At 41.6% G+C, this 25,170-nt stretch overlaps 1 protein-coding gene across 1 annotated transcript in view; it reads right to left on the minus strand.

Annotated features, from left to right (window-relative positions):
• The window catches only part of JAZF1 (JAZF zinc finger 1), a 352,302-nt gene that overhangs the window by 326,345 nt on the left and 787 nt on the right, over nucleotides 1–25,170 (minus strand). The gene's annotated exons all lie outside the window — the stretch shown is intronic.

The following is a 25,170-nucleotide window of genomic DNA, read 5'->3' on the forward strand; positions in this document are numbered from 1 at the left end:
AGAAATCCATACCTCTATTAGGGGTGCTTTGGGATGTCTGCAGCTCAGAATTGTTTGTAAGATATGTATCCTCTCCTGCCCTCCACCTACCTGCCCTTCTACCCCCTCCCGCTGGAACAATTATCATGAGACTCTAAAAGAAGTCCCTATCAAAATGTCACTATGAAAAATCCAGGGAGAACACTGGGAAATGCCAAGAATTCTCAGTCCTTGGGTACTTTCATAAAGGGAGGAAGAGGTACACATGAAGACGGCCCCTATCAAAGCCTTCCCAAAGTTTTGGGGACTGCTGTCCTCCTTGACTGCCCCCCTCCCATCTCAACCCATGAGGGTAACTGGCTTGTATAACCACTTAAGAAAGAATCTGCTTTTGCTACAATCCCACAAGCTGATCCCACAATCTGAGCTGTCCAACCACAGAATAGACCTGCAATAAGCTGATGTGCCCTTAGTGATTACAATGTTCAAGCATGGCGGAGGGCCACTGTCAGGGTCCCTACAGAAGTCTCCAATGGGGAGAACAGATGGGTTTGAGACCACTAATGACTCTTCCAGTACTTAAGATACGATCATTATATAGCCTCTTCAAGATCCTCTGGTCAAACTTAACCTCATATCCAATACTCTGACGCCCTGGAGTGAGCGCAGGACTCAAACATTTATTCAACAATCAAACAACTAACCAAACCACATTTACTGAATGTCTCTTGAATGCCCACCATTGTGCCATACAAGTGAAAAAGGAATTCCACTCACATTCTCTGGCCAACTGGATCTTATTAATCTATCACTGAGCAAACTTAGGCTGCTGCTAACAATATTAAATAATTATTTATGATTCCCTATTCCTACTTAACATTTATTAATTATGGTACTTAACTTCTCAGTTTCAAAATTTCTGTAACATCAATGACTATAAATATATTATATTTCCTACAAAGATGATGCCTACAATATTGAAAAAAAAGGGGGTCTCAATGATAGACCGAAAAAATGGCCTTTTCTCCTAAAAACAATTATATTCATAATAGACAAAACATACTAGGGAGAGCAAAGGCAAAACATTTAAGAAAAAGAAAAGAAAAAGCTTAGAAGTAGATACAGTAAGCTATCTGCAATTGCTATCTGCCCTTGCTCACTAAAACTAAAAATAAAATTGGCCTGTGGTTTACTAAATTTGGTTGCAAGTACTCTTCCCCACCAAACCACTCTGCAATCACATCAATCACTAATGAAAATGATTGGGAGGGGGGATGGAAAGGAGGCTGTAGTAAAAATATACTGTATATTTTCTGGAACGTATGATGAAACAGAAGGTTTCACTTCTTGTTTCAACCATTTTAGCACCTTCTCCTTTTACTCAATTTCAGGGCATGAAAGAGACTGGGCAGTTGGGCAGAATATGAGGAGAACTCATTTTGAGAGAAGATTAAAACCTGGCCCACTAATAAACTGTCTTCAGTTACTATACACATCAGTCAAACCAAATAATTCACTCTCAGTTTAACTCATTCTGCAGGGCTCTGGAATAATACATCATTCTTCTGATAGAGGCACAAGTCCATTAATTACCAAACTGTGCTGCCACAGAGTTATACGGTCTTCATTATTCCCCTATAAAGTGTGTTTTAGTTTTCGAGGCAAGAGGAGAAATTCAGATGGGAAATGAGTAATTTAGGAATCTTTTACAGCTCTCTAGCCTGCACTAAGTAATCCTTTCTTCCCTTTCAGAGTTAATCATCAAAGGTACTGAACACGGTATGGAGGGCCTGGCCACCCATGCCCATTCAGCAACTACAACCTCCACCTAAATTCAGAATTATCACACAAGAAACGACCCATGCAGAAGACACCAAGAGAAACAACCACACCTACGTTGTGACAGCACAGAATATGTGTGTGTGTGTGTGTGTGTGTGTGAGAGAGAGAGAGAGAGCGCGAGCGAGCAAGCAAGCGAGCATGGGATGTATAGGAACCAACTACCTGGGTCCAAATTCTAACCCTGCCTCTCCCTAGGAAGATGACCTTGTGCAAATTAACCTCACAATGCCTCAGTTTTTTGATCTGGAAAATGATCATAAGGGTATAAGGGTACCTACCTGATAAAGTGTCTATGAGGTTACATAAGCTAATGTAGATAATGTCCAAATCACAGTACCTGGTGTGTGTGTGTGTGTGTGTGTGTGTGTACATATATATTTATTTATATATATTTACATATTTATATATATTTATATATGTAGATCAAGGATATCTATCTATCTATGTATCTCTATATACATCCTTGATAGACACCATATTCATTCAATCCAAACTGCCACTCACTCTAGCACGCTGGTATCTCCGGCTGCCAAAAGTTATGCAAAAATATACTTAAACATCAAATCATCTAAATCATTTGGGTGGAATCATCGATCCTTAACCAGGCTTGTGAAAGGTTATCTTGGCTCTGTTTACTTTGGACAGGCATCAAGCATCTGCTTTCCTCAGAATCTGAAAGTCACTGGGTCAAGGCTGTCGAGGCCCCTTTTCACACAGAGGAATCAGTCAAGGACTGAGACTGCTCTGTGTGGTGGTGGTGGTGGTCACCTGGCCAATTGCATGGGGAGTCACTTCATGGCTTTGGCAGAGTCTGCCACTGTCTGCTAGAACAAATGTGGAGCCAAAATATGATTTGTCTGTTTTGACGTGTGTACATTTTCTGAGTACAAGAGACTATTGATAAGAAGTTTAGGTAAGTGGAGAGAATGTTTGTTGATTCCCCAGAAAGCACAAAATGTTCATTCAGTGAAGAGAGAAGGCCATTCGCTCATTATGGTTATGAATTAACGCTACATCTTCTATAGCAGAGGTTCCCAAGAGTGTATTGAAATTGCCTGGGAATTTGTTGAAACACAAATTGCTGGGTCTCAGCCCCATAGTTTCTGATTTCGTAGGTCTAGGGCAAGTGGACACAATGTTGAGAATCTGCACATCTAATACGATAATTCAGAAAATACTGATGCTGCTTGTCCAGAGACCGCTCTTGGAGACCACTGCTCTATAAGCAAGAGTACGTCACTAACTGTAAGAAACGTAAATTCAGATCCGAGAACTAGCACACTACCAAGCAAGGGGGGAAATCATTCTCATGAGACAGTCATTGAATGAATACATGAACCAAAGAGCACATAAATACCTTCTCCTCTATCATGCTACATTTCCCATATTTCTTTATACTGGACTTCATACTACATATAAATAAAGATGGCCTTCGATATCCTTCAACCAACCACAGTGGGTTCTGAAAGCATACATACATGTGCATGCACACCTCCCCTGTGGTGGTCTGCTCAATGTAACCCAACCTCCACTCTCTCCTTCCTTTTAATAGCAGAACCTCCAGAGTGCCTGCTGGGCAAATGGCTGCCCAGCTGCAGACTGATCTCCTCACCCCACCCCGTAGCTAGGTGTGCCCACTAAGTCCCTCTTCCCACAGGCTGAAAAGCAGATAAAGCGAGAGAAGGCTGGCCTCAAGCACCAAGTCAGGACCGCAGCCTAGAGTAAAAGGTGGCAAAGTTCTCTTGTAAAGAGCCAGACAGTGAATATTTTTGGCTTCGTGGGCCCGATCAGCTCTATCACAACTACTCAACTCTGCCATTGTAGCACAAAAGCAGTCACAGACGGTATGAAAATAATGAGTATGACTGTGTTCCAATAAAACTTTATTTATGGACGTGAAATCTGAGTTGCAAATAATTCTCACATTTTTTCCAACCATTTAAAAATGTAAAAGCTATTCTTAGTAGGTGGGCTGTACAAAAACAGGAGACAGGGCAAATCTGTCCCAAGGCCGGTAATTTGCCAACCCCTACCCAGTGGGAAGATGACACAAGACAGAAGGAACCCGTCCTTAGACAGCTTCGTGGAGGAGACCTACTACCCACCCTGAACCACAATCTACTTCCATTAGTGACAGAGACAGCTTTTATCTTCTTTTAAACAATTGATTTCAGGGTCCCTGTTAATGAAGCTTAGCATGTAATGCTAACTCATGCACCTACATACACACAATCACATTTTGGTGTGACATGGTTTGAGTTTAGGACTGTTCAAAATGAACAAAAAATTAAGGAATGGAAGAGTCCTCTTTATTTTTTAATCCCCGATGTAAGCTTAAATTCCACATGGTCACCTCCTAACTTTCTCAGGTAGCAGAACTGATAGGAATAAACACTCATGTTGGTTCCTGCAGCAGGGACTGCCCAATGCCTATTCTCTCCTTATCTCTGCATAACAGAACCCTGGACAATGTGCCCTGCAGGGGGAATTATACTTCTCCACCTCTCAAAACTTGGTTGAAAGCAGGCACTCTGGGCCTAGGGAGAAAGGAGGCCACATTGTAAAAAAAACACACACACACACAGAGACAGCACTAGAGAGAGAGAGAGAGAGAGAGAGAGAAACAGAGAGAGAGAGAGAGAGAGACTTCCTAACGTTGCCTGGGCCTCACCCAAAACCCATCGTCCATAGGGGACTGACAGGAGATAAAAAGGCAAGGAGGGGTAGCCAACATAATGGAGGCAGTAGTTATTGGTAGGGCCTTCCAGAAAGCCCTTTTGGCCTTCCTGCCCTTTCTTCTGGAAGCCTAGAAATCATGGAGTGCTAACGAAAGGGGAAGAGAATGGCAGAGACTCTAGTTGGCACAAACATCCTGGGAGTGGGGTTGATGGGAACTCCCTGTACTACTTTTGCAACTTTTCTGTAAATCTAAAATTATTCTAAAAATTAAGTTAATTTTTAATTTAACAAATTTTGTAAACTCTAAAGAAGAGTAACCTAAGCAGAAGAAACAAGAGCAAAGATCTTGAGACATGAACAACACTGGCCAGCTCAGGAGAGGACAGTGAGTGGGTGCAGCACAGGAGCAGAGAGGAAGGCGGGAGGGAGGTGGGGCCTTCAAGGGGGCATGGGCAGGAGGTGTTGAGACCATAAGCCTTAGGAAGGTGTCTGGGTTTCCTTTTGTTGGAATGGAGAGCCTTGTCAGCACAGTGGCTTGACATGACTGACATTCTGAAGGATCACTCTTGCCGCTATGGAGGACAAGCTCTAGGGCGGTGGAGGACGTAGAGGCAGGGAGGCCCAGGAGGAAGGTGATGGGGCTTCAGTCACAGTCTTCAGCCTCCTCACCAACTGCAGGAAGAATTAGTTGTACTAGTAAAGTTCATTCTTCCTGGTGTACACACAGCCTATTATACTGTAGACAGCATGAAAACCGGGGAGTCCAGATTCTCATACTTCACTCCTGGTGCCTCAACAGTTTTTAAAAATATTCACCCAAGCCCTGATACCCCTTATAAACAAAGCCATAATTACAAAATAAAGTGCTTTGAATTAAAAAGTTGTTTTAGGTTAGATTGTGATAGTTTAAAAACAGCTACTTCATGAGTTTGGTTCTGCTTACAATAGCAAAAAGCAGAACTTAACAGAATGATGGGGTGATGCTGCCCTCCAGGTGGTGAAAATTGGTTTTGGGTGGAGCAGGGAATCTTACTCTAAGTGTAAAGCACAGATTACGTATAGGACATCAACAGATGCACAATTTATCTGTGGTATTAAAATCTCATGAGGAGGGATGGGAATAGGAAAAAATGTCAAAAAAGGCTCCGGGGTATGGGGGCACATTGTGAAAAAAGGGTTGAGAAATGTGAATTTGCATAAGCACCCCAAATATAGCATAACCCAGGCAGAACTCCCCTGTCACTCTCTCCCCTCACCCTTTCTTCTTTTCTTTCCAGCCCTTACCACTACCTAACACGATATACTTTTGTTTCTGTTGTTGTCTATCTGTGTCCCCTATCTAGAATGTAGGCTCCATGAGGGCAGGGGCTTTGCTTGTGGCTGCACCCCCAGCACTTACAGCAGGGCCTGGCACATGGTAGGCGAGGCTTGTTTTGTGAAGGGAGGCTGTTGGGTGAGACATCCTCAAAGGTTCCTTCTGCTGCAAAACTGTAAGATTCTCAGATACCCTTGCAGCATTGTCAGTCACAAAACATTGCTTTAGATCCATCCCAGGAGGCCATTCCTTGCATACCAAAACCATCTCATCAGAAGGTGGCCCCACTTATGATCTCCACCCCCAGGACCAGCTGTGTTTTAGGAAGGCCACGATATATTTATCAAAGCAGCTCCATGGTCAGAAACTTCAGCATGACAGTACCTCATGCTGCATCAGGTGATCAAGAAAAGATTACAGGCTTTCTAAAATTATCAGCAAGATATGGACCTTTATGACTTGCATTCAGCTTCTAATTTTCAGGAAGGAAGTAGTAAATCATTTGGAAGTTCGTTTTTGGTTTGCTTGGAGAGAAATGTTCTTGAGCTATCAGGTATAGAACCACAGTATTTTTTGATCTGAAAGAAACCTCAGAAATCATCCGTTCCTGCATTAGGATGTAGCTGTGGATCTCAACATGTAAGTTTGAACTCTGGTTACGTTCTAGTAAGTAACAATGGGCAGATTATTTAAGCACTCTGTAGCTCAGCTTCCTCATTTGTAAATTGAGAATAATACTAGGTACACCCCATAGATGAATTAATTCATGTAAGGTTGTCTGAACGATAACAATGTGTAGCACAATTCAGGCATTCAACAAATATTAGCCATTATCATTATAAAAAGCCTTTTGGTTTTTACTTTTTTTAACTTGAAAAACCCTTTAATCTAAAAAACAAGTCTATTCAAAAAGCCCTGTAGGTAGAGGATGAAAACTACTAGGAAGTCCTACAGAAACCCTAGAACCCCAAGAACTAGAAAACCAGTGATTAAACCCAATGCACATATTTTATTCCCCAAGAAATGGAGGCTGCAGGTTGAAGTGGCTAGTCAAGGTCACAGAGTACTCCAGTTTCAACTACTGGCCCTCTTGCGCTCTGCATTACCAGGTGCCTCCTCGTTATTAAGGAAGTACAGAACATGTGCTAATGGGGGCTTTGCTGCTGTCACGGGAATGAGTGTCAAGAGTGACATTCAGAAACTGCACGTGATCTTCATAGAGAATCATGGAGGTCCCCATGGCAAAGTGAAAAGCAGTAAGTCTCTCTGGGGCTTCCCTAGCAGATGGTTATACAGCTTCTGCTTGAATATTTCCAATGAACCCACTGCTTTTCCTGACAGCCTTTGCTGCTAACTAGCTATAGAAACCAGACTTAGAAGCAGCATATGATTATCCTTTATTCCCCAAGAATCTCACCATTCCCAGGGCAGTATGGTGAAGGCTTTGGAGTCAAGCAGGCCTGACTGTGTGATCTTGAGGGGGTTACTTACTCTCCTTAAGGCTCAGTGTCTTCACCTATAAAATCCAAAAAATATATAGTACCTCCTTTGCAGCCTTTCCGAGAGGGTCAAATGAGAAAATGCATTCAATTGTGTTTTATAGTCCCCAATACTTAGCTGCAGCACAATAAATTGTAACTGCTATTAATTATCATTATAACCATCTACTCTCTCCATTAAACCATTAGGCTATATGTTAGCTCTTCAAAGGAAAGGCAAAGTTCTCAACAGCAGGCTCACTTATTTGGTCCAAGGCAGAAACTTGCTAGCTGCCTACCCAAATTAGGCCTTCCTTTCCTCCACAGTAATAGAATTATAGTTAGGCCACGCTGAGGATACATGCACCTGTGCCTTTGCAGCTCCATGTAGCCATGGAATTAAGTTCTCACTAATGCAATAGAAGTGGAAATAACAAGTTATCACTAACAGCCTAGGCCATACACATTGTATGTGTACTCCTCCATACTCTTTTCCTTTCCCTCCAGAGGAACACAAAGTTTCATCCTCAGGCCCCAGAGAATCCAGCTTCTACCATACAGAAGAGGAATACAGTTTAGGAGTGTAGAGAAATAAGATGAAAGGAACTTGAGGCCCTCAATGACTACATGGAGCCAGGAAGACTGCCTACCTACCCTGGGCCCTTACGTGAAAGAGATAAACTTCTTGAGCCTTTAGTACATGTAAGGTTGGGCCTATTTGTTACAACAGCTGAACTTTCTGTCCTAGAGTGACCGCTCCTTGGGATCAGTGACTTAAGCTGAAACATTTACAACACCTGTCAACAAGCTAAACAGTAAGATCATGGCCACAACCTGAGAGACAAGTAAAAGGACAGGTGTTAGAAGAATATTAGAAGAATATATTCTTTAAATACCCTTTAAGTCTTGTAGATACACCATGAAAATTAGTCTCCATGCTTTTTGCAACTCTTCTGATATAACATAAAGACACCAGGGGCTTCCATGGGTATATAAAATGTCTGATGAAAGGCAAAGCATGAAACTAACTCAAAGCCTTTACATTCCTATGGCTTCAAGAGTCTTTATTTCAGGCAAAATATGAAAGTGAAAAAAGGAGGACTAAATCTGTTTTTAGGCATAATCTAATCTGGTCCTTGGAGCTTAAGACTTCATGGTAGAGGAAACATATCTGAATACGATTCAGTGGCAATCAGTTTAAGTTCCTGTGTCATAAACTTAGTGCCACTGCAGATAAGATGCAGAGCCATGGATCATGTCTTCTGGAGGCCCACAATTTAGTGAAGAGAAACAGGAAGATAATGGAATAACAATAATAGAGTGCTGCCTGTTGTGCCTGCTATAACAGATAATAAGAAAAGCATTATCAGCTCATAGTCATTAAATGTTTAACATGTGCCCCTCTCACATCAGTCTTATATGGCAGGTATCCTATTCCTCATTCCTCAGTGTGCACATGGGAAAATCATATATTAGTAAGTTGCCCAAGGTCACACAGCAGTCCAACCAGAACCTAGGTCAACTGACATCAGTGACAGCTCTCTCTGCCACAAGAAGGTGTGACATACAGTGGGAGAATGGGAAAAGAGGTTCCCAACTGGCTGGGCTGCCCTTTTTCATCCTCCATGACATTGACTTGGAACTGGGGAAGAAAAGGGGCACATGAACAAGTGGCAAAGCAGCCCCAAAATTCTTAAAGCTCTCTATGCTAGGGGAGGGCATCACAGAAAGCATCCCTTAACCTTCTCAGCCTTGCCAAGCAGCTCAGGAATTGAGAATACAAGTGCAGAAGACTGGGCAACCCAAATTAAAGCCTTTAGATTTTTAAGGAAACTTAGAATGAAAAGGGGTCATCCCTAAAAAAAGCAGCAGGTTCCCCTATTCTTTGTGGCCAAGCAGAAATCATTTAATTGCTTTTTTTCTCCTTCAAGCCTCAGTTTCCCTGCCTGAAATGCTTATTAACTCCTCCATGGGGAGTTACAACATATGCATCCCAAGCCCTCTGGGATGCTGTAGGGACAGCAACCTCCTGTTTACAGAGTACCATGGTCAGTTTAGGAGAAGATTTTTATCTCTGTACTAAACATCAAAAATCCTTTGGACTCTTCCTATTTCTGATAAAATGCATCCATGATAGATTGGATTATTGTTCACTCACAGCTCTCCCTCCTCAAAAGAAATATACTTCCTTGACCTATTAATTCTGGGCTTGGCCATATGACTTAATTTGGCAACAGGGATGTTGTGTGCACGATGTGAATAGATGCCTTAAATAAGCTTCTGTGGTTTGGCTTGGCACTTGAGCTCTAGTAGTCCACCATGAGAAAAGTATGTCCCTACTAGCTGCTGCCCCTTCAGCCTGGTTCCCAGAAGGAACACCAGTGGGCAGATGTAAGCCCAACCCATAGCACATTAGCTGACCAGCAGCCTAACACAGAGCCACCCAGCTGAACCCAGACTCAGTCAGCCAAACCACAGTCCCCCTGCAGACCAGATAGCATTCGTGCTTATTGTCTAAAGCTACCGAGTTTTGGGATAGTTTGTGATGCTGCATTATTGTAGCAGTAGCTGATCATCATTTTACTTAAGGAAAGGCTTAATTACAGGTACAAATATATCTATCTTGGCATATTTCACACTCTGATTTTTCTCTTGAACTTCATTGACTGCATGGGCATCCTGTCACCCAAAGCACATTACTTTTCAATTACTTGAACAAAGATGCTGACAGGTGAAAATACAGAAAACAGGTCCAGATGTCTGCGGTAAAACAAATGGCGTATTCTGACAGTAAAGTGTTTCTACTAACATCTCTCCATGACATGCAGATGTGAAAGAAAAAAACTACTGTTCATGGAATTCATAAAATACTATCTTTCAGAATTAAAGAAATGGCACTGTGATGGTGAAATAGTATCTTCAGAGTTGGAATCTATACAATCTCCCACAGTACTTTTTCTCAAATAAAATATATGTCACGTTACTGCTTTCAAGACCATTCTCCTTCCCTGCCCCCATTTCTGGCAGTCTCATAACCACTAAAATATACGCAGATTTCATAAAGCTACTGAAGAAATTTTTTTAAAGAAATCTATAGGCTCTCAGTTTGAAAATCGTACCAAACATTATTTTCAATACATCACAATTGGCCTGGCATGTGGCTCACGTCTGTAATCCCAGCACTTTGGGAGGCTAGGTGGAAGGATCACTTGAGCTCAGGAGTTTGAGATCAGCCTGGGCAACACAGGGAGACCCCATCTCTACAAAAAATATAAAAATCAGTCAGGTGTGGTGCTGCACACCTGTAGTCCCAGATACTCAGGAGGCTGAGGAGGGAGGATTGCTTGAGCCTGAGAGGCGGAGGATGCAGTGAGCTAAGATGGCGCCACTGCACTCCAGCCTGGGTGACAGAGTGACACTCTGTCGCAAAAGAAAAAAGCAAAAACAACAACCTTATTTTCACTCCCACTTCCAAATAGCAAACACTAAATAAATTACATTAGTCAAATGAGTTACATTAGCCAAAAATTTTTATTTCAATACAGAACACAAAAAATAAATAGAGCTTTTAGGATTAAAAAACAAGCAAACTAGATTTAAAGAGAACTAAAGTGCCAGTTAGGGCTTCTCGGGTCCCTAGGGGGCTTTGAAGGTGGTAATGGGGCTTTGAGCTATTTGAATGTTATAAAAAAGCAGAACAGAAACTAACCATAATGAAGCCACACAACATTCCACATCATCCTTTGGGGCTGGAATTAGGTTGCCTCCACGTGGTGACATTGACTGACACAAGGCTAAGCATGCAGGTCCCAGCTCCCCCTCCTATCCCACCCCCACCATTCTCCTCCTCAAACACACCAGATACTCCCATCTCAGGCCCTTGCAGCCTCTGCCTGGAACATTCTTCCCAAGACACCCCAATGGCTCATTCACTCCCCTTCATCGAGCTTCACTGAACTTTGTTCAGACCCCTTCTGAAATGTTTCCCTCTCAAAGAGGCCGTTCCAGACCACCTTATCTCAAACAGGCCTTTCAACCTCTCCTGACTCGCTGTATTTTTCTTCACAAGGTTATGACTGTTTGAAATTAGCTCATGTATTGTGTTTTGTCTGCTTCTTCCATGAACATGAGGCTTTAACTGTGTAGTTCACTACTATATCCCCAGCTCCTAGACAGTACCTGGCACTCAATAGTTACCAAACACATAAATTGGGTGTTTCAGATGGTGCTGCATGAAAAATTTAAAAACGAAGCATTTAATTACTTATTAAATCAGCCTGTTTTGTTAGACAAAATCTTTCAAGAAATAGAACCCACGAGAAGGGAGAAAGAAAATTAACAAAAGAGGCCCTCAGTAATATTAAAAAAAAAAAAAAGTTGGAAACCATTTTCTTACTCAACTACTGCTAAGTCAAATAAGCCTGGACCAGCTGCTTAACTGTATCAGGGCAATATATTCTGTAAGGCTAAAAATGGTTTCAACTGATGTTGACAAAGATTGTTTAGGAATAAAGTATTTTAAATATTCTCTGCAATAAGTAAACAACTCAACTATTGCTATGCAAGCTTCTAAAACAGGGCCCAGCTTGGGGTTTGCCCGAGAAGCTTCCAGCATTTAAGTCTGTAACATTTCAAGGACTATTATTAAAGAGATGCACGGCCCCTTAAAGAGGAAGGCATAGCATTTTGTGAGTCCTATAGTCATGTTCTTGGATTTCTTCATAAAAGCCCTACAAATCCTTTTGAATGATTCACAACAAACCTTTATAAACCAGACATATAAAATAATCTCTTGTTTTTTCCTTTGCTTAGTTGTTGCAACATGAAATAATTATGTTTTCTGCTTATATAGTTTAACAAACCTCTCTAGACTCTTGAAATGCCTTTTCTCTGAAATAGAAAATTATATTTATCAAACATGGAAGTATTTTTCTAATCACATGATCTAATGTCTCAAAAACTTAAATCTGGATAAACAATACTAAATTAAGGCTGGTATATTTTCAAACAGCAAGAATTTGTGTGTGGAATGTTTTAACAGCTCATGAATTCCTACGACCACTCAGTATGACTTATACAAACACAAACCAAAACTCTACCAGGGAAATCAAATTTCACCAAATATCTCCAAGTTAAAAAGTTTAACAAAAGCAGAAATGTATATGGTTATTTTGATTATTTTCCTCCCATCATATTATGGAAACATGAAGAGGACAGGAGAATTTGAGGAGTGTGTGGCATGGGGGGCATCACCATGGATGCAAAAAAAAAGGTAAATCCTATTAGTATTACAACATGTGTGGGGGCTTCCTGATCACCAGGCCCTTCGTAATCATGTTTCTATTTAATTCTCACAACAACACTGGGAGATAAGTACTATTCCCATCCTCATTGCACAGTAGCTGAGGGCTAGAGGAATTAAATAAGTTGGCCAAGGTCACGTAGCCTGTGGGATTCCAGTGGCATGCATAACCGCTTCACAGTAAAACCTCCACCCCTGCCTCCTGCAAGAGACAAGGAAGGGAAATAACCAGACAGCTTCTTTTTCTTCAGAATTCACCAGCTAACACACTGCATATAGGTGGTGTCTCACAAAACACTGTGATATGTTCATACTATCATCCCATTTTAGAGAGGAAGAAAATGAGGCACAGGGAGGTTCTATAACTTGACAGGAACAAAGCCAGGATCCCAAGAGAGGCAGGCAAGCTCCAGAAACCTCACACTGAACCATGGCTTACTGCTGTTCTCTCAACTTTTCTCATCCAAGCACCTGCACTCACTCACAACTTTAAATTTTCAAGGACGGAATTAGCTAGTTGGCCTAGATCATCTGTAAGTTTCCTTTCCGTTTTTAAATGATAGGATGCTCAATTCACTTGCAAAAGGATTTTTGCTACGATAAAAACACTCTGGAGAGAGTTTTTCAGTGGTCCTGCTTTTTTTTTCCCAGGGGAAAGAAATGGTACTGATAATAATCTTAATACACTTTTAGGATTAAGGCTTAGCATTTTAGAATTTGGTATAAAAGAAAAAGTTTTAATTACAATGTTTTCATGTTAAAAATAGTTAACTGCTTCATAAAGAACAATGGAAATTTTGAATAAAAACCACTATAAACTATTATTCTTTTCATTATTCTATAGTTTGGATAGCTTCTTTGCAGGAAGCAATGGTATAAAAGGTTTACTTTGTACCCTGCCATTCATATGTGCTTCATTAAAGCACGTGGCCTGTCATCAATGGCTCTTATTAAATACAACGATTGGATGGAGTGCAGTAGTTGTCTTGCACAATGTTTTTAAACCCATTTGTATTAGTTGCCAGCATTTAAAGATGAGTTTCATGTAAAAATCTTAATTCCTAGCTTCTCTCTCTCAAATAATAATAAATAAATAAAAGCATCTGCCAACAAAGGGCCTGTACCCCAACATGGCAACATTGGGTATCAGCTGCCCTTTTAAGCAAAGCAAAGACTCTTCAGTTTGCCAAAGTCTCCACCACGCCCCATTGCATTGAACTTGGTTACTTCCTCCATACACTATGTCCTCAGGCATGTGAGTTTAAGATCCTTTCACCACCACAGGCTCCCCGGTTTGAGCATTTCTACTCTAACCACATAGCTGAGATAGTATCACAGCATCAAACTTGCTGTATATTAAACGTCTGCCTCCAGTATAACTAAAAACTACACCCACAGAACTGAAACCCAAAATGGACACACCCCTTTAAAAGTCTGATTCCTTTTTGAAACAACACAATCCTCCCAATGCTTGATATTTCATTAGTGTAACCCAATGAGTTCCCAACCTTGGCCGCACATTAGAATCAACTCTGAAGGGCTAAGAACACATAGGCCCTGACCCAGACCATTCCACACCAACTGCATCAGAAGCTCCGGGGATAGAACCCTGGAAACCTTTCCTCCCCCAGCTTCACCCAAGTGATTCTGAATGGCAAGCCATGTGTTAAAGTACTGGGGTAAGCTCTAACATACACGGTGTGACTTATCAATCAATAAGGCTGATTTTCCACAAGCCACAGATGAGAATCATTCTCATTACAAGTTATGTTAAATATATTCCACTGAAGGTGCCATGATAGTTCCAGCAATTGACAAAAGACGATTCCTTTACTCTAACATCTGAAGTGAAGTGCATGTATAACTTAACGTTATATGTTAATCTCTTGATTTTTCTGTGCGATGTTTGCATATTTTAACAGCAAATACTTTGGTGTGGGCCCCTGAAAGTGCTGAAGTGGAGCCAACATATAAAAGGGAGTTTCCAATCTGGGCAGAATATTGAGACACATTAGTTTAAATCACACATCATCAACCACTTGGTTGAATTGATGCCAAACTCCAGATGTCTAGTGTCAGAAAGATCTTATTAAAAGATGTACTTGGCATCTCTCTGAAACCTAAACTATGTCTAAGTTACACAAGGACTGCGAAACACCTGTGCGACACTTGCTATCAGTCCTGAAGATGAGTCATACTCCACAGTCCATCAGCCAGTCAGATTCCCAAGTAAACTGAGATGAGCTCAATGAGGAAAAGAGAGGCCTAGGAAAAGTTAACTGGGAACTGTCGAGGCCACAGCTTTCCATAAGAAGTACTCAGCTTGGGTTTACACAGAAACTTCAAAAACCCCATTTCCTTCATGTGATGTTTGATACCTGAGGAAGCCTGGGCATAATTTCTGCTTCTGTATGCCTATTGCCATGGTGTTCAATTTACTTAACAGAAAACCGTACAAGTATGTCTCTACAGATTCCCCTGCTTTTGCCATTACTTTCATAATTATGCCATATATGGAAAATCAGGCAGCTAAATTAGCATTCGAGAGGCTCTCGCTAAATGAATTAGGTAAGAAATGGGTGCTTCAATTTTAAGCCCAGATGTGCTCCTGCAGAAGCAATTTAAGATCTGGTGCTGGAGTGACAGGACTTGACGTGTGCCCTCTGTGTGGATGGCACCAGGGAGATGTCCAGCAGTGAGGGCTCTACACACAGGCCACGAGCACTGAGGGTTTTCAGTGCTTAATTCACAATGTTTATAGTTGGAGCCCGTATGTATGTACCGTTGGTCAAAAAAAAAAAATCTTTAAAATAAAGTACATGAGCTGAGCACTGGGCCATGTGCCTGCAATCCCAGTTACCAGAAGGCTGAGGCGGAGGATCGCTGGAGTCCAAAAGTTCAAGATCAGCCTGGGCAACATACCAAGACCCTGTCTGAAAAATAATAATAAAGTAAAGTACATGAACATAATTACATGATTTCAATTTTGGAAATCTGAAGCAAAAGAGAAGTTGGTGTTGGGGTGTGTGTGTGTGAGGGTTAGGTATTGCGTTTGTCAGGAGAACCTATCCTTAAATAATCATCAGTGAGGGAGAGAAATCCAGTTAGCATCTTTAGACAATTCAGTAATTACAACCATTTTAGAACTACCAAAGTATTGTTTTCATTGTTGTTACTGTGATGGGATGCTCATGGACCCTCCTGTCCTACCTAAGCGTTTTCTTCAGAAGTCTTGAAACATTCAGAAACATTTCTACCTCAACCAGACAACCAGCATCAACATATTTCATCAATCATCCATATTGCTCCCATCCACACTGCTCTTGGTGGAAATCCAGCCTTTCTGTATTTATTTCTGCAAGACTTTCAGGTGCTGAAGAGCCTTCAATGAAAATGCAAACGTCTTGTAAAAGATCACAACTTAGGATGTAAAGAGCAAGTATGGAGTATATGGGCACACCTGGGAGCAAAGCTGTCCCTGGCTACCCCAGGCATTTTCCTGGCTGTTCTTTGCTCTGTGTCCTGGCTTCCTCCTGTGTTGCATGGGACTAACACTGTATAATGCATATTAAAGCAACTAGCCAGTAGGTACTGTGAAAGGAAAATCAATCTCGGGACCCCCCAAATAATAAATAATACTATTACTATCTCATACAAATAAGACTGTAAGAGCTGCTCAGGTTTGAAAAGCTCAAGTTAGTGAGATCAGGAGGATTCAAAATCCAATTCTGTGTAGCTTCACAGTCCATGCTTCTCACCACCCAGGCCTCTGCCTCCTGTATACCAAATACCCCTGGCAATTTAACAAGGAAAATCAATTTCCTTTTTAAATCAGCTTTAAAAAAAGTCTTTTTCAGATTCCCTTAATATAAACTACACTGGACTAATTGCATAACCGGTATTTGTGTGAATGCCATAAACACATAAATATACAGCCCTCATAGATGCAAACCTACAGAAATTAATTTCAAAGATGTTTTTCACTGTCCAAAGTTACCTTTGTCATTTATTTTTTTCACAGCCCAAAGTACTTCTCAATTTTTATTTTCATACCATTTCTGAAAACACGTCTTGGGGAGGAGGATAGGATGATGACAAGACCCTGAGTTTCTGGGGGAGGAAACAGTGCACAGGAGGTGACCACACAGTTCAACGCACACCCCTGCTGGTGCAGCTGTGGGCAGGGGCAACAGGACAGAAAGGGAAAGACCTATTAAAATAATGATATTTATTGAGGTAAAAGAGGCTTTCTGTCCTGAAGGAAAATATTTCTGTTTTATACCAATATAAACAAACACTCTAGTTCATATTTCACTAGGTGTGGTATTTAATTAATATGGTAGCATATTTAACTCCAAAGGAGAAGGCAGTACGTATAGGATGGGGATAATGTCTACTTCACAGGCTTGCTGTGAGGGCCAATGAAATAATATACAAAAATTATTTAGCACAGTCTGTGGCACATAGTCATGATTCCCGAACTGGGAACTCATGGAATAGACCCAAGTTTTGTGGGCCTGCAGATTCAGACTTTTCTTATGAAAAAAACAAAAATTGAATGTTATAAAATGTTTACCAAAGTGATTATTTATTGAGATTAACAAATCACAACAAATCACAAAATTTTACAAGCTGCAATCCCAAAACATCCTAAAATCAGAATCCAGGAAAAGAACCCAGTATGTGTATTAATTAACTTCCTGACACACTGTTATAAATACTTCTTTTGGGCTGGATACTCTGACGAATCCTCATATCACAAAGACTTATATTCATACCATTTTCTACAGGGCAGAAAGATGACTCAATCTCCCCTCAAGCATGGGTGATCAAAATTTATTCCTAATTATTGATAATTCAGAAAATTTACTTTTAGCCTTATAGTTCTTTATTGGCAATGACATATACATTTTTAGGATTGTTATCAAACCTCTAATCACATCTCTTAATTTTCTTTCACATATGAGTCATAAAAACCCAGGACATTTCAAGTTTTCTCATGTAGTGACTAACTTTAAACATATTTTTAACAATGATACTCATTAACCAGTTTGTTGTATTTTTGGTATCAGGCATATTCATGTCAAATGAACAAGAATCTTAAACACAGAATTCTCATTAAAAATAGTGCATTTCTAATAGTATATTTGTATTACTGAGTATATTCCTAAAAGAAGAGAATTTTCATACTGACTACACTTAGATAAGAACTGAATCCTCCACATAGAATCTTACACATCTAACAAGTGAAAGAATTCTCCACAGACCTGGCTCCATACACCATAAACCATCCCACAGCAGATGTCATGGTACCCATTAACACTGCAATGCTCTGACTCTCCCTTTGTGTAAGGACCCCAGGTGAGCTGGCACAATGGGTGGCGATCCTATGAAGCAATTTCTACACTAGGATGGCTACGGATAACTTGACACAGAGGTAACTGTGAACTGCATAAATACATCCCACTAAGCCCAAACGAAATGTGGCCCCAATTTGACTTCCCTCTAGCTATATCTCAAAAGCACTTTCAAGTCCAATGTCATCGAACCCAAACAGAAATGTGAGAGCAGGGAAGTCAGAATGAGAAAGAAAAACATTAAGTGATTGCTGTTAAAATCTTCTTCCAATTTTACCAGTTATGATCTCACAAAGGCCCAGCTACATACACTGCTAGGGCTCCTCCAGGGGCCTGGAAAGTGCTAGGTGAGCCCTGGCAATATATTCAAAAATGGCAAGGAATGTGTTGTACAGGTGAGGGGCCCTGGGGCTGGAGCTTCATTAACTTCACAATAAATCTGCCTCTGTGGTCCCTATTATTATTCATCATTTATCTCAGTCTGTACATGTCTGGTCTCTCCAAATAAATTTCAAATCCTTAGAGATAGGAAGTACTGTCTTAAACACTAACATATAAGAAATACTAAAAAATATGTGGCTGTCTTCACTATCCATGGCGATCTTAAAAGAGAGGGAAAAATGTATAATACAAATGTATATATATACACACACATAAATATGTATACAAACATGTGGATATACATACACACATATATGTGCTATGTGTATAGACATATACATGTATATTTATATATGTGTTAGATATCCTATATGCCTTTGTGTCTAAAATATATATTTATTTCTATATATCAATTATATCTATAATACCAAAAAAATGGTGAGTTTTTCAGTGTTATTAACCTGGTATCCAGACCATGTCCCTTCAAGGAGGTCTATCTCAGGCGAAAGTCACCACTGAAGTCTGGCAGGCAATAAACAGTGCTTCCTTGGGAGGCCCGTGGGTGAGCCGGGCAAGGGACAATGGCCATCAGGGGCTATCAGTGCTCTCTGGTGCTGGGCAGACGGTCTATTGTTAGTGACCCTAGAAGAGTCCCTCTGACTCCTGCCAAAGTTGAGAGCAATTGGAAAGACTTCACCCTTAAAGAGGATATCCACTAATCTGGTCCCTGCTTGCAGCTAGCTTAAAAAAAAAAAAAAAAAAAAGTAGGTGAAAACTACTGCCATGTTCCAGTGCTTACAGCGAGGGGAAAATACAATTTTCTTTACACCAATTAAATATATTAAATGAAAGGCACTTTTAAAAAATACACACATAATGAATTTCTGACATCTATGGTTTCCCACCTACAGATTCTAAATAAAGAACACTTTTCAATTTAATATGTTAGCCAGGTCAACATGGAAACAAAATGTGTATCTACAATCCAGCAGGTATTTCTTTGTATGCAGGACATGTCTGCACTGTTAAGATCTAAAGGCAGGGGTAAGAATGGGGTGGAGAAATATAAGGAAATGTGGGGTATGTATGATTCTTGCTCTAGAAGCAAAAACTAGAAAAGGAAGATTTTTAAGGAATTCAGAAACAATGCTCTACAATACCAGGCCTCTGGCTTCTCAACAGTCCCAGGGAAGCCCCTCATCAAGTGTCACCAGCCTGTACCAGCCTTAAGGCGTCCTCATTGTCATATACAGGAAGAATTGGGTTTTCTCAAAACAGCTGTCAGTTTGTATTTCCAGAACTGTCAACGTAGGAGATATCTCTGAAATATATGAACTCTAAAGAAAACCATTTTCTGAAGAATATGGATGTTTTTGTCAACCCAGTTACATGCAGAGTTTTGGTGTCTGTACATTTCGGTCACATGTCAGAAAATGTGTATACCAAATGAAAACAATTAGAAGCTTGTGAAACTTATGAGACAGGATGTTCAACAGTGATGTTTTCTGAAGGATGATCTGACTGTTTACAGGTGAGAAGAGGCTTATGCAAAAACCAGTGAAGACAGAGTTTTGGAGACTGCCATGAAGTTTCAGATTTCAGGTTCCCTTATCCTGCCTATGGTGTGTGTGCGTGTGTGTGTGTGTGTATGCACATGCATTTAAAATTTCTCCTAGCACTACACCTGGGGGCTTCTCGGGAACCCTGGGAGTAACAGGGAGATCTTGCCGCCAAGCCACAGGGTGCAGGCAGAGAGCAGGGCAGGCAGCAACAAGCCTTTCATTCATTCATTTATTCATTCAGTCATTCCTTCTCCCCACAGGAAGTGTCCTCAAGGGAATGCACCCACAGGCCCAAGGCACAGTGCCTCTTTCTAGTCCTGGATTTTTTCAAATAAATTCAGGCCGCAAGGAAAGGCCATGTTGGAGGCCGCTGGCTTTAACAGCACTTTCCCAGTCCACTGTGGCAAATACCTCTGCCAGGGTATAAAGTGCCTCTGGCCACACAAAAGAGAACGTGGCCAGAGGCTGCAATACTACCGCTAGATTGTTGAGGGGTCTCCTATTTCCCGTTCTCAGTCCTTCCCAGGAAGAACCCAATGATGTCACACAGTTATAAAATGCCCAAAACAATACCACAAATAGGTGGATACAACCCATGTTAATCTCGAAGGTAGACTTTGACAGTAGGACTACATATTTATTTAGCAGATACACAAATGGCAAGAAACTACATGATGTAGACAACTTATTATTGTAGATAAATACTTCACATATATTATCTCACTTAATCCTCATTAACCACTCCGTGAGATGGGTGCTGCTACTATCCTCATTTTACAGAGGAGGCACAGTACGGTTAATTTGTCCCTGGTCATACGGCTGACAAGTGGCAGACATGTGTGTTCAACCCCAAGCAGTCTGGGTTCACTATGCCACTGCTCAGATGACCTTCATGTGGAGTTCAGTTACTTTCTAAAGGAGGAAACACAGACCAATCGTGTGAGGGGAGGTGAGGAGGGGACTGTCGAGTTCTTCACCTAATTGGCAACTGGCATAGGCTCAGCTTTGCATACCTGTCTGGAATTCAAATCTCCAAATCATACAAACCAGCCACGAAAGCTTAGGCAATTATAAACTGTTCCTTAGTTTGCTCACCTAAAAGTGGGAGTAATAAGGGCCAATGACAGACTGTATGACTTATCTATTTAGTACACTGTGGTGCTCCTTTGAGAAGATAATGCAAATATTTACTAAATCATCTTAGGAGCTAAATTCTATATTTTTGATAGTAAGTGGCCTGATTTTTCTTTCCAGAAACTTTGACCTTTATTAATTAGATGGTTTACAAATCTATACTATGAAATGAAGCACTATAGCTTTATTACCTGGGTTTTGGAGATGAGGAAACTAACAAGTAGAGACTCACAACAAGAAACCTGTTGATATTTGGGGTTAAGAACCAAGTTATAGCTAATGCAGGCCATTCTTGGTCAGTGAGACTCTGCCCCTTAACTGGGCCCTTGCAGGGAAATCTCTTTCAATAGCAAAGCTGAGAGTCCTAACATCTGAGGAGAGTTCTGAATGACCTGCTAGTCTGGTACTATCACACAAATAACTGAATTGGGTCAGATTCCTGTGTTTCTATTCAAGCGGTGCAGTCCTGCCTTGGGGCCTGTGCACTGCTTGCTCCCGGAATGTCCTCACGGCTAACTCTCACACCTCCGTGGAGGTTTTGTCTCCCATATCAGCCTCTCGGCAAGGCCCACCCTGACCAATCTATTTAAAATTCCAATACCTTCTCCTCCCAACCCTCCAGACCCTGCTCTAGTTTTTCTCTTTTCTGTATCATTAACCACCTCCCAACATACTGTATATCACATACTTCAATTGTTTATTGTCCGGCCCCCTACCCTAGAATATAAACTTCCTAGAGTGGTATCTTCATTTTGTAAACCAAAAAATATCAAGTGCTCATAACTTTGCCTGGCATAAAGCAGGGACTCAATATATTATTACATAAATAAATTCAAAATGCAGAGGTACTTCTAAAAATGCACCAAATAAATAAGAATGATTCAACAGTTGTGTTTCTGAGACGAAAAGTCATACGATTTCACAGCACTGGGATGCAGGATTGCAGCAGGCATTTCATGGGCCTGGGGCACGACCCTCAGTGCTAAATTTAGTGCTCCTGGTGTTTCTAAGATTCCCGGTTACCAGTTTAACTTCATCTATCTAGGATGTTCATACCAAGAGTGTTTCTACAAACTCAAATACCTACTCAAAATAAGAAGCAAGCAAATCCGGACCTGCTTTTCCCACCTCCATGTAACAGACCCAGACCTATGAATGAATTGATAACAAAATTGATGGAGAAGCACTTCACAGTTGCAGGGCTATGGGATTTCCAGGCAATTTAAATTTAAGTGGGAATGGGGGACAGTTTTAGCTAGGATATTCAGTGTGTACACTGAGACAGGTACTCCAGTACTAAACCAGCAGTGAAATGCAAGAAAGAAAACAGGAATACCAGTACAGCACCCTTCCAGGAGGGAAAAGAGCTAAAACAGTGGATGGTGAAAATCACACTTCCCTTGGTGCCAAAGCCCCAAATCCTTGTTCATTATGGGGAAAGGAAAATAGTTAAAAACAAAAGTTAAGCATACACGTATAAGATAACAGAGAGTTATTCTCAACTTAATGTGCTTAATTAATCCAAACTAAACATAATACTTTGATAATGAAAAATACAGGCCTTGAAAAATCTGCCAAGCAAGAAACACACCACATTCCCATAAATGTTCATTTTATCGCTGTTTAAGGGATTTTACTAGCGGCTAAAGGTAATAACCCAGATAGGCCCCCAAAATGGAACGCTCGCCTAAGCATATCTCTAATACTCATCGTTGCTAAATAACAAGACTGCTTAACAAATTAAAAGCAAAACAACACATCTCTTATTTTTTTCCTGAATCTTTTTAATGTAACCACTCACCAACAGACATGAAATCAGTAAGTCAATCATTAAAAATAACAGTCTCCAAACTCTTATAGATTGAATTACAAACGATAAATACCACATAACAATACCAGTCTAGAACTTTCACTAAATGCTTTATATTTTCACCCATGTCTCTTCATCAAAAGTGTATTATGACACTATCTACTAATCGGGATATTTTTATTCTTTCTTAAGATCAATTCTTACTTCTTTCTGCATATAGGGCTGCCTTTGATAGTAAAGGGCCTCTCCCCAGCAGAGGTGTATAATAGTTTGAGCCTCTTCACCCTGGGAATTGCAAGTGTTCATTCATTTTAACATTTGCTTTTCATAAAGTTTGCTGGTTCAAACTATTTTCAACTGTGTTAGCCCTGCGACACAGTTCGCCTAGGTCACTGCTATTGCTGTAAACTTAATTTTTTCATATTTTCACTATTAAAAGGACAACACTAGCCTTCTGGGAATGAGATAGCATTACTTCAAAGTTGAGTTTTAGAAAATGTATCAAACTCTTAACCTTCTTAAAAAAATGTGTGCAAAATATTAGGACAATTTCTACACTTAAAAAAACCTCATGACTCACCAAGTTTTAGACCATCTCATACAAACTCCTCAAGAAGGATAACTGTCTTTAACACATTTTAATAAATAGAATTTATACTGTCTTTTAACCAGCTTGTCTAAGTAGGCAGGCAATGGGGTAAAATTATTACTCAGCTTACATAATATAGTTTATTCTGAAATAACTGTTAGCGAGAATGAATGGGATATGCAATGACAGCCTTCCTTAAGTCAAGAGATATTATTTATTTATATTACTTATATCATACATATGAATTTATAGCATTATTTATATTTCTTATTTTTTACTTATTATTGGGAGTAAGGGGAAGAACTTAAACTAGTAACATTTCTACCAGAACTTCACAGTACTGGTGTTTTCGCTTTATTTTAAACTAGCCATCATGAAAAATCTGATTTAATACTTTAAAGCACTTTCAGTAATGACTATTCAATCATGATATGAATCAGCAAATTTGTTGCTCCATTAAACTGCTTTTAAGACTACCAAAACTTGCCCAGCTCTTCTGTCACACCTTTAGCAGAGGAAATGGAAGAAGCTATTACAAGGACACCTGAAAACTTGAAAAGTTTCAAAACGTGGACAATTACTCAACAGAATTTTCTTCTGAAAGACATTTTGTAGACGTTTCCCACGATTATCTCCTATTCCGGATGGCCCATCAAATCACATTCTAAACAGGCATTCAACACTTATTAAGCACCCACTGTGTGCAGAGACAGCACTATACTAAGCAAAGGAGCATAGGGTTCTGCCTCATTTTATTCCTGCATAAATACACAGCAGTCGTGATTTATTCTCTCAACTTTGTAGAAACGTGAGCTGCATCCACATGGCTGAATCCATGGCATTCATTTGGACTTCCTGGGGGCAATTTACAGGTTCTCTGGATTAGACAGCCCCATTGGGACACCGCTCAGACCCTTCACCTTCCAGCCCACGCAGGACAATTCGCTGGCGTCGACCACACCTTCCGCAGGTGGTTGGACTGCCTGCGCCAGATGCACCCGGCCCACCTCCCTTAGCAGGGGTTCCGAATAGAAGTGTGAAAATGTGTGCAAGGACTTCTGCAAATCAGAGGATTTGTTGAAAGGTCCAGGGGTCCAGGCGTGAAGGGAAAGTAGCCACCCCGCGGGGCGCCCTCTCCCCGGCGTCCCCCGGGCCCGGGGCACTGCGCAGGCCGCCGCCGGTCCCAGGGCGCAGCCAGCGCACCTCGGGCCTAGCACCATTAGAAAGGCAAATCGCAGAGCCGGGGTGCATTTAAATCTCCGGCCATGGGCCCGGGGGATGGCTCTCCAGCAGACGCTGCCGCAAGGGCCTCCAGGGCGCGTCGACCCCGGGGCGCTGGGCGCGGCCCGCGGGCGCGCCCAAGACCTCAGCCCGCAGCGCCCGGGCGTCCGCGCCAGGCCGGGGCACGGGAGGGCACCCAGAGCCCCCGGGCCCGCGTCCCCGGCCCCGCCCGGGTCGCTCGGCCGCCTCCCAGAGAGAGGGCAAGCGCCCGGGCCCCCGCCCGCGGCCGCCGGCCCCCTCCCGATGCACCACACCCAAACCAAAAGCCGACAGGACGCAGTGGCGGCGGCGGCGGGAGGAGGAAGCGGAATGGCTGCCGCGGTGGAGCCACCCCCGCCCCCCCCGCTCCACCTCCCCGCGGCTGCAGCCGCCGCCGAGCCCTGGGATGGCCTCGGCTGGGCGGGAGTGCCTGGCGGCGTGCAGCGCTCCGCTCTCTCGCTGCCTCAGCGCCTCGGGCTGCT

This window comes from Papio anubis, chromosome 4 (assembly GCF_008728515.1).
Source record: "Papio anubis isolate 15944 chromosome 4, Panubis1.0, whole genome shotgun sequence".
Lineage (NCBI taxonomy): Eukaryota > Metazoa > Chordata > Mammalia > Primates > Cercopithecidae > Papio > Papio anubis.